The following is a 13,285-nucleotide window of genomic DNA, read 5'->3' on the forward strand; positions in this document are numbered from 1 at the left end:
TTTGACAGCAGTTTAAATAAGATAGCAATTTATTGTCCCTCCCCTAAAGTCCCAAAAGGCAATACAATGCTGATACTGTGCTTCCCAATGTCATAAACAGAAGGTTTCTCTTCTAGTTGTTTTACCTGCATGGTGTCAATCTCATGACCTAAAATGATGACATTTAGGCATTCCAAATAGGAGGACAGAGGAAGGACAAAGAAGAGGAAAGGATACCTATTAGCTGTTCCAAAAGGGGTTTACTGGAAGCTGCCACGCAACACTACAGCTTCCAACCCATCAACTGGAACTTAGGCCCATGGCCACCCCTAGCTGCAGAAAATGAGTGGGAAATGTAGTCTGCACCTGGGCAACCATTAGACATTTTGCAGTCCATGGGGTTGCAAAGAGCTGGACATGATTTAGCGATGAACAATAACAGGAAAGAATGGAAGAATGAATATTGAGGGAAAGCCTCAATACATCTGCCACAAATACATCACAGGAAAGATGTGGGAGTGAAATAAGTAAGGTGCATAAGATCATTCAGCACTGGGCTTGACACAAGGTAGATGCATATAAATCTTGGCTCTCTCCCCTTCACCAAATAAAAGGAAACTGCCAATTTACCTCAGTTTCTTGAGATATTGGCACCCATTCAAAGTATAGTTATGGTAGGGATGGTCCCACTGATCCCACCTCCTGGTATTTACACCATTAAATAATCTCTTCTCCTTGAGTGCAAGGTGGACCAAGTGGCTCACTTCTAGTGAAGAGAATATAGAATATCACTTTTGAGATAAGGTTATAAAAGATGACGATTTCCATTCACTGGCATCTTGCTAGATCATCTCATTTGCTCATTCTGGTGAAGCCAGCTGCCGTGTTGTGAGCAGTGCTATGGAAAGGGCCATATGGCAAGAACAGCCTGTGAGGAACTGAGTCAGGCAAAGAACCATGACTGGACCCAGAAGCAGACTCTTCCCCAGCAGAGCCTTGACAGAACCGTAGCCCAGGCTAACAAGGTTAATGGCAGATTATGAGCAATTCTGAAGCAGAGGACCCAGCTAAAGTGCATCTAGATCCCTGCTCCGTAGGAGGTTGTAAGTCTTTTCTAAGTTGCCAAGCGCCAGGATAATTCGTTGGGAAGCAATAGATAATAATAAAACAGTGAAAAGTTACCAAGTTAGAGTGAATGTAAATATGCTTGTTATCTGAGAGTTAGCAAAATCAGAGAACCCAACTCAGTTTTTGAATTTGTGAATCACTTTACTGTTGTGCATATGCAGGAGCATTTGCCCACTGCTGCAGAGGATTAGAGCTAAGGAGGTGCTCAGAATTGCTGGTTGAATAGAAAGAAGAAAGGAAGGAGGGATGGATAAAGGGAGAGAGTGAAAGATGGAGGAAGGCAGAAAGGGGGAAGGGATGGAGGTATAGAGAAAGAGACAAAGGGAAAGAGAAAAAAAGGAAAAGAAGGGATGACATTAACTTACTTCGGCTCTCACTGTATTGTCCCCTTTCGCAGAAGGTCCATCTGTCTACATTGCTTCAGTAAAGATATCTGGCCAAACATTGGAGATTCCATGCAAGGATATCTGGCTGTGTTTTTCCAAAAGCTTTATCAATTCAAAGAATTTACAGGAAGTGAAAGAGTAGGAGACAGTGATTCATAGTATAGACAGAGTATCATAGAGAAGAAAGAGGACGGGGATGGGGAGAGAGAGAACAGTGAGATCTGAAAAGCCAAGAATATAGGGAATTTGGCTTCTGCATCCAAGCAGCACCCACCAGACGGTAATAAGGTCTTAGAGAAGAATGACTGCGGAGCAAGTTCAGGCAGGCTTGAACAGACACCCATCTCCCCAACCTCGGCAGGGACGTCTCAAAGGAAGAAGGCTGTAACAGCAGAGACGTCGGTGTCCGAGTCTACCACGCCTATTCAGCAGTGTGCTGGAGGTTCTTGCCAGTGCAATAAGAAAAGGAAATTTTAAAAATCTAGATTGAAAAGGAATAAGTAACACTGTCTTTATTCAGAGACATGATAGTCTATACAGAAAATCTGAAGGACTCTAAAAAAAAGCTACTAGAACTAATAATTTAGTTAGCAAGTTTGCAGGATATAAGATCAATACAAAAATCAATTATATTTCTATGTACTAGCAACAAAGAATCCAAAGTTGAAATTTAAAAGAAATACAGTTTGCAACATAATCAATAAATGTGAAATACAAAGACTTAAATTTGACAAAAGATATGAGGCCTATACAATGAAAACTATAGAACACTTCTGAGATTAAACAAAGTAAAAAAAGTTAAAGTCTAAATGAGTAGATAGATATACCATGTTCATGGGTCAGAAGACTCAATGTTGCTAAAAATGTCAATTCTCCCCAAACTGATCTATAGTTTCAATGCAATCCAAATCAAAATCTAAATCCCAGAAGATATTTTAGATATTGACAAGATGATTCCAAAATTTATATAGAATGCAAATAGAATATGCTAACACAACTTTGAAAACAAGGAAGCCTGAGGTCTTACACTACCTGACTTCTAGATTTATTATAAAGCTAAAATAACCCAGATCTTGTGATACTGACATCAGAATAGTGAAATAGATCAACAGAGTGAAACAGTTTAAATATACACACAAACACAACTGATTTTTGACAGAAGTTCAAAGTCAAGTCAGTGAAAAAAGGCTACTCTTTTCAACAAATAGTGATGGAACAATTGGATATTTATATGTAAAACAGCAAATTTTGACACCTACCTCACACTGTACATAACTAGTAACTCAAATTGGATGATAGAATAAAATTTAAAACCTAAAACTTATAGAATAAAAAAATAAGAGAAAAATTTTGTGACCCTCAGACAAAGATTATTTAGATATAATATCAAAAGTATAGTCTATACAGAGACAAACTGATAAATTGAACTTCATTAAAGTTTAGAACTTCTGGCATTCAACAGAGAATGAAACAAGACACAGACAATGAGAAAATCTGTGCAAAGCATGTATCTTATAAAGGACATGTATTCAGACTGTAAGTTCAGTTGCTCAGTCGTGTCCAACTTTTTGCGACCCCATGGACTGCAGCACGCCAGGCCTCCCTGTCCATCACCAACTCCTGCAGTTTACTCAGACTCATGTCCATTGAGTCAGTGATGCCATCCAACCATCTCATCCTCTATAGTCCCCTTCTCCTCCAGCCTTTAATCTTTCCCAGCATCAGGGACTTTTCAAATGAGTCAGTTCTTCGCATCAGGTGACCAAAGTATTAGAGTTTCAGCTTCAGCCTCAGTCCTTCCAATGAATATTCAGGACTGATTTCCTTTAGGATGGACTGATTGGATCTCCTTGCAGTCCAAGGGACTCTCAAGAGTCTTCTCCAACACCACAGTCTATGTAAAGAACTCTCAAAACTTAACACTAAGAAAACAAACAGCCTAATAAAAAATGGGCAAAGGATGTGGCTGGACACTTTAGTGAAGTGGCAAATAAATACATAAAAAGATGTTCAACATTATCAGTCCTAAGGGAAATGCAAATTAACACCATAGGAAATGTCCCTATACATTTATTAGAGTAACCAAAGCTTAAAGAGATCGACCTACCAAACATTGGCAAGAATGTGGAAGAACCAGAACTCTTACACACTACTGTTTGGAAGGTAAAATGATACAGTCACTCTGGAAAACTCCACCTTAGAAAGTTAAATGTACACGTACTATACGATCCAGCCCAAGACAAATCTAAGAATTATGTTTCTCAGTCTCTAAGTCATGTCTGACTCTGTGACCCCATGGACTGCAGTACACCAGGCTCCTCTTTCACAGTCTCTCAGAGTTTGCTCAAATTCATATCAAATGAGTCAGTGATGCTCTGTAACCATCTCATCCTGTGTGGCCCCTTCTCCTTTTGCCTTCAATCTTTCCCAGCATCAGGGTCTTTTCCAATGAGTTGTGGCCAGAGTATTAGCTTATACATGACTGCTCCTACCAGCTTTATCTATAATAAACAAAAATACACCCACATAATGGAATATTACTCTTTAAGAAAAGGGAATGAAGTATTGATACTCTGCAGCATAGATGAATTCTAAAATAACTATGCTGGGTGAAAGAAAATAAACATCAAATAACTCATACTGTATGACTACATTTCCTAAAATTCTAGAAAACACAAGCTAATCTATACTGAGAAAAAACAGTGGTTGCCTGAGCTTGAGGCTGAGAAGGGCAGAGTGATAGTTAAGGATCCTGAGGAAATATTTCTGATGAATATGTTTACTATTATGAATATGGTAATGTTTTCACAGGTGTATAAATGTGTCAAAACATCAAATTGTATAATTTAAATATGTACTGTGTGTTATAGATCAAATATAACTCAATTAAGCTTCATCTAAAAAAGTTAAATACATACCTGTTCTATTATCTAGCCATTCTTTTACTAAGTCTGCTGCTGCTGCTAAGTCGCTTCAGTCGTGTCCGACTCTGTGTGACCCCATAGATGGCAGCCCACCAGGCTCCCCTGTCCCTGGGATTCTCCAGGCAAGAACACTGGAGTGGGTTGCCTTTTCCTTCTCTAATGCATGAAAGTGAAAAGTGAAAGTGAAGTCGCTCAGTCGTGTCCGACCCTTAGCGACCCCATGGACTGCAGCCTACCAGGCTCCTCTGCCCATGGGATTATCCAGGCAAGAATACTGGAGTGGGGTGCCATTTCCTTTACTAAGTCTAGATCCAATCAAAAGTATCAGTTCAGTTCAGTGGCTCAGTCAAAAGTATAGATGCATGCAAAGACCAGGGCTTCCCAGGTGGCGCTAGTGGCAAAGGAACCTGCCTGCTAATGCAGGAGACTTAAGAGATGTGGGTTCAATCCCTGGATCGGGAAGATTCCCTGGAGTAGGGCATGGTAACCCACTCCAGTATTCTTGCCTGGAGAATCCCATGGACAGAGGAGCCTGGCGGGCTACAGTCAATAGGGTTTCACAGAGTCAGACAGGATTGAAGCAACTGAGCATGCACACACAAAGACCTGTGCATGAACATTCATGGAAGCTTCATTTGCAACAACAACTGGAAAAAGTCTAAAGGTCCATCAGCAGCTGAATGTTGCTCAGCAATAAATAGAATGAACAACTGATACACACCACAACATGACTGAAGCTCAAAGTAAGTATGCTAAGTGAAAGAACTCAGACAAAAGAGATTCATCTATATAAAATTCTAGAGTAAGCACACTCTTCCATAGTGAGAGAAAGCATGTCAGTGTTTGCCTGGGGTGGGGGGTGGGGAGAAAAGGAAGAATGGATTACCAGGCAGCAGTCAGAAACTTCGAAGTGTGATGAATATGTTCATCATCCAGACAGCAATGACAACTTAGTGAGTATATACATATATATATATATATATATGTCATGCGTGCGTCCTCAGTCATGTCTGACTCTTTGTGACCCTATGAACTGTAGCCCACCACTATTCTCTGTCGATGGGATTCTCCAGGCGATAATACTGGAGTAAGTTGCCAAATTGTATAGTTTTATTCTATATAGTTTATTATATGTCAATAAGATCTCAATATTTAAAAATGAGTATGGAATAGTAAAAGCATCAGGGTAACTCAAGAAATCAAGGGATGAGAATTCTGATGATATGGATACAAGAAAGTATTGAAAAAAGGAAAAAGAAAGGAAAAAAGTACTGGCTCAGCTAAATTGCTGTGGAAGCCAGGGACTCTGTCTCCTCTGGACCCCTGTTTCTGGTTGTGCAATGAGAAAACGGTTAGACTTCATTCTCTTTAACATTTGTTCCACTTTTAACAGACTACGATACAATTTCTGACCACTGACAGAAGAGTTCTTCAAATTAGACTTTAAAGAGACTGCCAGCGAGCTTCCTTTTAGAAATTTCAAAATCCTTATCAACTAAAGAGACAGGCTTGCTTCACTCTCCACACCCCTGGCTGCCGGGGAAGGGACCACAGCCTTCCCGAATTGTGCAGAATATCCCAACAAGTGCCCTAAGCCAGCGGTTCCCAACCTTTTTGGCACCGGGGACTGGTTTCGTGGAAGACAATTTTTCCATGGACCAGGGGATGGCAGGAGGATGGTGTCAGGATGATTCAAGCACATTACATTTATTGTGCACTTTATTTCTGTTAGTATTACATCAGCTCCACCTCAGATCATCAGGCACTAGATCTCAGAGGCTGGGGATCCCTGACCTAGGCAGTAAAATGTTCTCAATGGGAGCCTGATTTACTCTTATCTTGGTAACTCCTACAAGCCTACAATTCTGCTGACCCTGTCTCAGAAAGAACCTTCTGCTATCCTAAAAAGAACACAACCAGGGAAATCTAAATTTGAGAGATAATTATCCTCTCTGATCTGGTTTTTCCAAAGGTGGTGGGTAGAGTGTGAGCAATATTAGTGTTTATTGTCTGTCTGGTAGTTATGAAAATTTAAACTCCTGTGTAGTTGTGTATGGTTACATTATAACTTATTAATACTCAGAGTGAACTCTGTTGGCATGTTTTTTCTGATAAGAGTCAGGATAAATCATGACCCTTGGCTTGTCTTACTGATTTCCTGTTAGAGGTTGTGGACTTTATTGTTAGCCTAATGTCTCTCTGCTAAGTGCTTTGGGAAACATGTTCCAATGTCCAAACACAGTCCCAACCCCCCAACCAAGTTCATAAGATAAAACATTCATGAGATAAAACTGCCCATCTAGTGCTGTGGTAAAAGTCAAAATATTCTGAGGCTTGTGGTTGAACAGAGTTTAGGAGAGAGCTTCAGATAATGAGCCCTCTCAGCTGCTTTCGTATAATGGAAATTTCCTAAAGGTGCATAATCTGGATGGAATTAGGGTACCTGGCTGAACATCAGGGACCAACCAGGGAGGCAAGTGGCCTGATTTACCACCAATTCAACCTATGATCTCAGTCAAACCATGTCTGGGTGGTCAGTCTCCTCCTCTGTAAAATGAGATCTGGTGCTCTACACCCCATTGCCTTGAGGAACCAGGTGTGTAATTCACATGAACAAAAGACCCAAGTAGGGCTCTACAGATTAGAACAGGGCACTCTACCTGAGTGCATTTATGTTCCATTAAAACTTAACAAAATAAAACACATGCAAAACAAATTTCAGTTTTCAGACTCCAACTCAAACTCTGATTCAAAGATCACTAAGGTCCACCTGGGCTCTAAAAGCCCAAGACTGTCCAGAGCCAGAGTGCGCTGGACAAGGTAGGTGCAGTAGCTTAGATCAAGTGTGACATCCAGTGGCCTATTTGGCTAATGACACTTAGAGACTTTCAATAGCTTGGGGAATTCTGATCTTTCAGGCACTCAATTTTGCTGAAAAGATTCCAGTGGAAGAAAGGGAACTGGAACTAACAAGTATTCTCCCCTGGGTTGTAGGCACTGTGAGAACTTTCCCCATTTAGCCTACCCACACTCCACAGTGAAAACAGTATTCTGATCCACCAAAATGGAAAAGGAAACAGAAGGAGGCATAGAGATGAGCTAACTTGCCCAAGTAACTTGTCAAGCTTGCATGGAAGAAATCGTAAATACAGGGCTGGGATGGGATGGGGGGGTGGGAGGAAAGCTCAAGAGGGAGGGGATACATTTATACTTATGGCTTATTCACATTGTTGATGGCAGAAACCAACATGACATTGTAAAGCAATTACCCACTAATTTTAAAAAATACACAGGGGGAAAAAGGAAAAAAGAAATTGCAAATACTGTCTGACTGCTGAATCCATGCTGTATCCATCATTCGGGGACTGTAGAGTATATGTCTTCAAATTTCTATTTTAAATGTAGAAATTAGTCTGAGGAAGGTTAGGTGATGCCAAACAGTTAATAGCAACTAGGGAAAAGGCTGAGGCTGAAACTCAAGTCTTACAGAAGACCCACCAATTAATATTTCCATTATAAACTTCACTAAACAGAAACATCTTTTACCTCCACCAGGGCCCCTGAAATACAAAGACCCTTTGCTTTATATCAGAGAAAAGCTCCCACTCTGACCACTGGAAGGTTAGAAATGAACTTTTACTTCATACCAAGCATTGGCAGCGGAAAGGAGAGAAAGGAACTAATAATAATTTTTAAAAAACTTGAATGTGATGGTAGTACCATGAATGCAGGGGCAAGAAGTCTGACACACTCTAAGTTCCAAAGGTCTCACTCTGTACAACCTGGCATAATAATTAATGTCCATAATGATGACCCCTGAGTCATTAAAGCAATTAAATTATTCTTAGAGTTCTATGTTTAATCAAGTAAGGAAATATGTAATCCAACTGAGAAAGATTTAACATCCAAAATAATGAGAGTGAACATTTTCTCTGCAGTTAAATAGCTTATCTCAAAGACTGGCTTTAGTTTGCCACATTCTAAACCCTTGAGAGCAGTCTGCAGGAGTAGTCAGATGACATCCATCGTCTGGCCAGAAATTCTTCTGCCATTAGTCTTTGGTTTAGGCTACAAACATGGGGGCACCATTCCCATATAAGGAACTATTTTCTAATGCCCCTTGCCTATTTTTCCCAGATAAAATCTAGTCTCTTTCAATTCAGTCTCAGAGTCACATTCAAGAAGCAATTTATAAGGAATTTTACTCTTTGTATTTCCCAAGTGACTTTGAAGGGCATGCAAGCATAAAGTCTGCAGCAAACTTGGTAAAAGTGATCACCTGTCCTCTCTGCTTTTCTCACATTGTGTCTTCTCTGGGACCTATCCCTTCAAAATCCCCAGGAAAAGCTTTCTCTGATTCTTTACCAGCCATGTCTTGTCTTATGCCTGGAATTTCTTCCCCCATAACCATCTCCCTTCTAGTCTTCTTTATCGGTTTAGTCACTTGTAATGAGTTAACTCCTACTTTGGGGTTTGACTCAAATACAGTAAAATTTCCCCTTCACAGAACTCCCTGCGCCTCTCCATGAGGGAATTCCTTATTCTACTGCATCACAGCTTCAATTTTAGTTCATGCTTGTTCATTCTTTCAATGAGGCCTGACGTTTCAGTTGTTCCTATGCTCTATCTTCCTGTTAGAATCTGATTTCCTTGAGAAAAGATTCTATATCTTGCTGTTTTGCATATAGTAACCAAAAAATAAATATTAATGAATTTTTGAATACTTATAAGTTGCTGATTAAACAGAACATTTCAGAGAAACTCAGGGAAATCTCCAGTAAGTATTTTCCTTGCAACATTTTTCACTGAAGACCTTGGTAAAATAAGTGTATTTCTTTTTCTGACTTACAGCATCACTGAACTCCTAATAAAGAATGTTCTTTCTTAGAAAACAAACTTATGATTGCTGGGGGGGGAAGGGATAGTTAGCGAGTTTGGGATGGTCATGTACATTCTGATGTATTCAAAATGGATAACAAACAAGGACCTATTGCATAACACATGGAACTCTGCTCAATGTGATATGATGGCAGCCTGGATTGGAGAGGGGCTTGGGGAGATTGGATACATATATATGTATGGCTGAGTCTCTTCACAAGTTCACATGAAACTATCACAACATTATTAATCAGCTATACAACAATACAAAGTAAAGAGTTAAAAAAAAACAAAACAAAAAAGAAGCTCTTTAAGGCTTTCTGGGTCCTTATTCATTCAACAGATATTTATCAAGTGCCTACAATGTGCCACGTAATTCTAAATGCTAAAGATTCCATGGTAAACAAAAATTCTCTTTCTTTTCCTCTCTTCCTTTCTTTCTCTTTCTCCCTCTCTCCCTTTCTCTTTCTCTTGGTAATTATACAAGTTTAGAATGTATGAAGTTGGGTTTGAAGTTTATAAACTTAATATTTACACCATATACCAGCTTTTCTTCTGTGAAATGCAGATGAAAGGATATGTTTAATGAAGTTTTCTGGAAAGCTAGCTTCCAGTTGGCCAAGATTTTGCCATGTGTGTTATCAAATGGAACAGAGCTAGCACTTCTGGAGCATCTCCTTTACTTAGATTATTTACTAAATGAGTTGATTTAAACTATTTCATTTACGTATTACAACACTCTGTGTTGTTGTTGTTCAGTAGCTAAGTCATGTCCTACTCTCTATGACCCCGTGAACTGTAGCATGCCAGGCTTCCCTGTCCTTCACCATCCCCCAGAGTTTGCACAAACTCACACCCATTGAGTTGGGAATGTCATCCAACCATCTCATCCTCTGTTGTCCCCTTCTCCTCCTGCCCTTCAATTTTTCCCAGTATCAGGGTCTTTTCCAATGAGTTGGTTTTTCACATCAGGTGGCCAGAGAGTTAGAGCTTCAGCATCAGTCCTTCCAATGAATACTCAGGGTTGATTTCCTTTAGGATTGGCTGGTTTGATCTCCTTGCAGTCCAAGGGACTCTCAAGAGTCTTCTCCAACTCTATGAGGTACTTGCTATTTCCATTTTGTAGATAATTAAACTGATCTTAGTGGAACTTAAGAAAACTGTTCAGACACACCTGATAGGTTCCACAGGCAATCCAGATCATGATCAGCATAAAACTGTTTCTTTCCTGAAAACTGCTACCTCTCAAATTCACAATTTCCAATAGGAAAATCTTTGGAAGTAAAATTTATTTCTGTTAAACAAGGAGGCCACTGGACTGAGGTGGCTCTAATGCTATGATGGCCTACATAAGGAAACCTAACTCTAAGCCTGTAAATGTCTAGATATGAAATAGAAATCTATAGATAACTGATCATAGCCAAGTTGTAGTCGATCAAATAATTTGCTTTGGCACTTTCTATATATGTCTTTCTCTTGGTTCCTATGGACAGAGAGCCCACTTCCAATCTGGTGCTGCCCAATTCCAATTGATTTTTGCTCAAATAAACTCTGAAAATTTTTAATATGCTTCAATCTATCTTTTAACACCTCTAATTTAAGTCAAGAAAAATCTGGTCATCCAGGAGAATGAAAATAATCCCACATGAATTCAGTAATTTTGCTCAGAGTCCTGTCCTCGTGTGTTCCTTTCTCCAAAGAAATGTATATCTAGGGACTCCCCTAGTGGACCAGTGGTTAGGACTTGTAGGTTCAACCCCTGGTTTCCTGCAAGCCCTTACAGCATGGCCAAAAAGGAAAAAATAATGTCTATCTAAAATTTCCTCTGATGGGAAGAAATGCCCCACCCAGGCCGCTTTACTTTATAGTTTAATTGGAGGATTGCACTGTGTTGAGACAGCTATGAAAAGAGTATTTCTAGCACAAAACTTGGTTCTTTCCAGGGATTTTATTATTCATCTATTGGAGTAACAATTTCACAAGTGCTGCTCCATGTTGGCTTTGGATGTAAGACCGCTCTTATTCATTTTCGGTTAAATTTAACTAGGGAGTCTTGCTCCACCTCTCCAAAAGTGGTAGCAGGTTGCTGTTGTAGTTAGTCACTAAGTCGTATCTGACTCTTTTGCGACCTCATGGACTATAGCCCTCCAAGCTCCTCTGTCCATGGGATTTCCCAGCAAGAATACTGGAGTGGGTTGCTATTTCCTTCTCCAGGGGATCTTCCTGACCCAGGGATTGAACGCAAGTCTCCTGCATTAGCAGGCAGATTCTTTACTGCTGAGCCACTAGGAAGCCCAAGAGCAGGTTGACTAGCTAATACTTTAGAGCCAAAATGGTGCTCAAGGAACCACTGTAGGTATCACCAACACACACAGAAAGCATGTATTACTTGTATTGCTAAATCACATTACACACATATACACACAGGGTCCTAAACTCTTATCAGAGTCAATTTGCATACTCATTGTAAGCCACAGTATCCCCAGCACTGTTTCTAAGTTACTATTTGCAAAAGGGCTTTGGAAGAAATACATGAAGAAGAATGTGATATTGCTATAAAGTCTTCTGAGATGCTTGAACTGCAGTCAGACAAAATCTCCTGACATTCTCTACATATGATTCTGGATTTGTCCCTGCTGCCATCTTTTCCCTGAAGTCTCCTGGGAATCACTTCACTGTATCTTTTTGTCTTTTTCATGGCTTTTCTTTTAATTGGGCTTTTCACATTAAATTCAGAGTAGTGTCTTTATCTAACTTCACCTGGAGACTACAGTTTCTGAGTATTTCAATCATCTTACTAATATTTCATCTTCATGCCTGACCACTGACTATACTCAATAAACATTTGAGGAATGGAATTTCCCTGGCGGCCCACTGGCTAAGACTCTGAACTTCCAATGGATGGGGCCTAGGTTCAATCCCTGGTCAGGGAACTAGATCTTGCATGCTGCAATGAAGAGTTCACATGCTGCAACTAAAGACTGAAGACCTGGACAGCCAAGTAAAGAAGAAATGAAATAAAATGTAGGTGAAACTACTTTGATGTTGCACAGTATGAGGATATAGGAACAGCTTTAAACTTCAAATTCCTAGGAAAACTACTTGAGATGTTGATGTGTACAAATGAGATTTTTCTCTACCATATAAACACCACAGGAGGAAAGAATCTAGCTAAGAACCAGAAAGGGACCCTGAGTGGTAGCCACACAGTTCAAGCTTATGAGGATTCCATAGAACTCACCCCTGAGCTTCACAAATCCTAAAATAGTACTACAAGAGTCAGCAACACTCTAAACTGTGCCTAGGATACTTTTAGTATTTGTAAAATAACTAAAGAAGAATAGAGTGGACACCCTACAATATTCACAAGAGCAATAAGTAGACTCAAAGAGGAGAATAGGTTCCAGAGTCACCAATCCTATTTTGTCTACTATCATTGATTATTCCATGTGAAAATCTGTCTTCTATGCATTTCACATGTATTAACCCTTTAAGCCTCACAGCTTGCCTGTGAGGTTTACTATAAACCTCACGATTTTAGATGTGATAACTGGGGCTTAGAGAAATGAATAACCAAACAGCAAATAAATGGCACAAACAAACTTCAAACCCTGAGCACTGTCATGGCCATGGAAGGCCACAACTCAGACCTTCTTTAAGAGATCAGGAAGCATGGTTGGATCTACCAGGTCATTCATGACAAGGTTACACCTGCCCCAGGCTGCTCCTAGACAAAGAGCACAGCAGAGATATTAGAACTGGGCCATCATCGCCCAGCACAGGACTCCTCTATCAATCAGACTTTGCTCAGAGATTCCCTATCAGCCTAACCAAGCCTTTCCCAGGACTGCATTGTGGTCTGGGGAGTTTTCTATGCCATCATTCCTTCCCTCCCTCTCTCCTCTTACAAACGCCAGGTCTGCACCACAGCCTGCAGGTTCTCTAACCTGCTTCTGTTCCCTTCCCTAAATGGGTATTTTCCCAAATAAA

Source organism: Cervus elaphus, chromosome 15 (genome assembly GCF_910594005.1).
Source record: "Cervus elaphus chromosome 15, mCerEla1.1, whole genome shotgun sequence".
NCBI classification, from domain to species: Eukaryota; Metazoa; Chordata; class Mammalia; order Artiodactyla; family Cervidae; genus Cervus; species Cervus elaphus.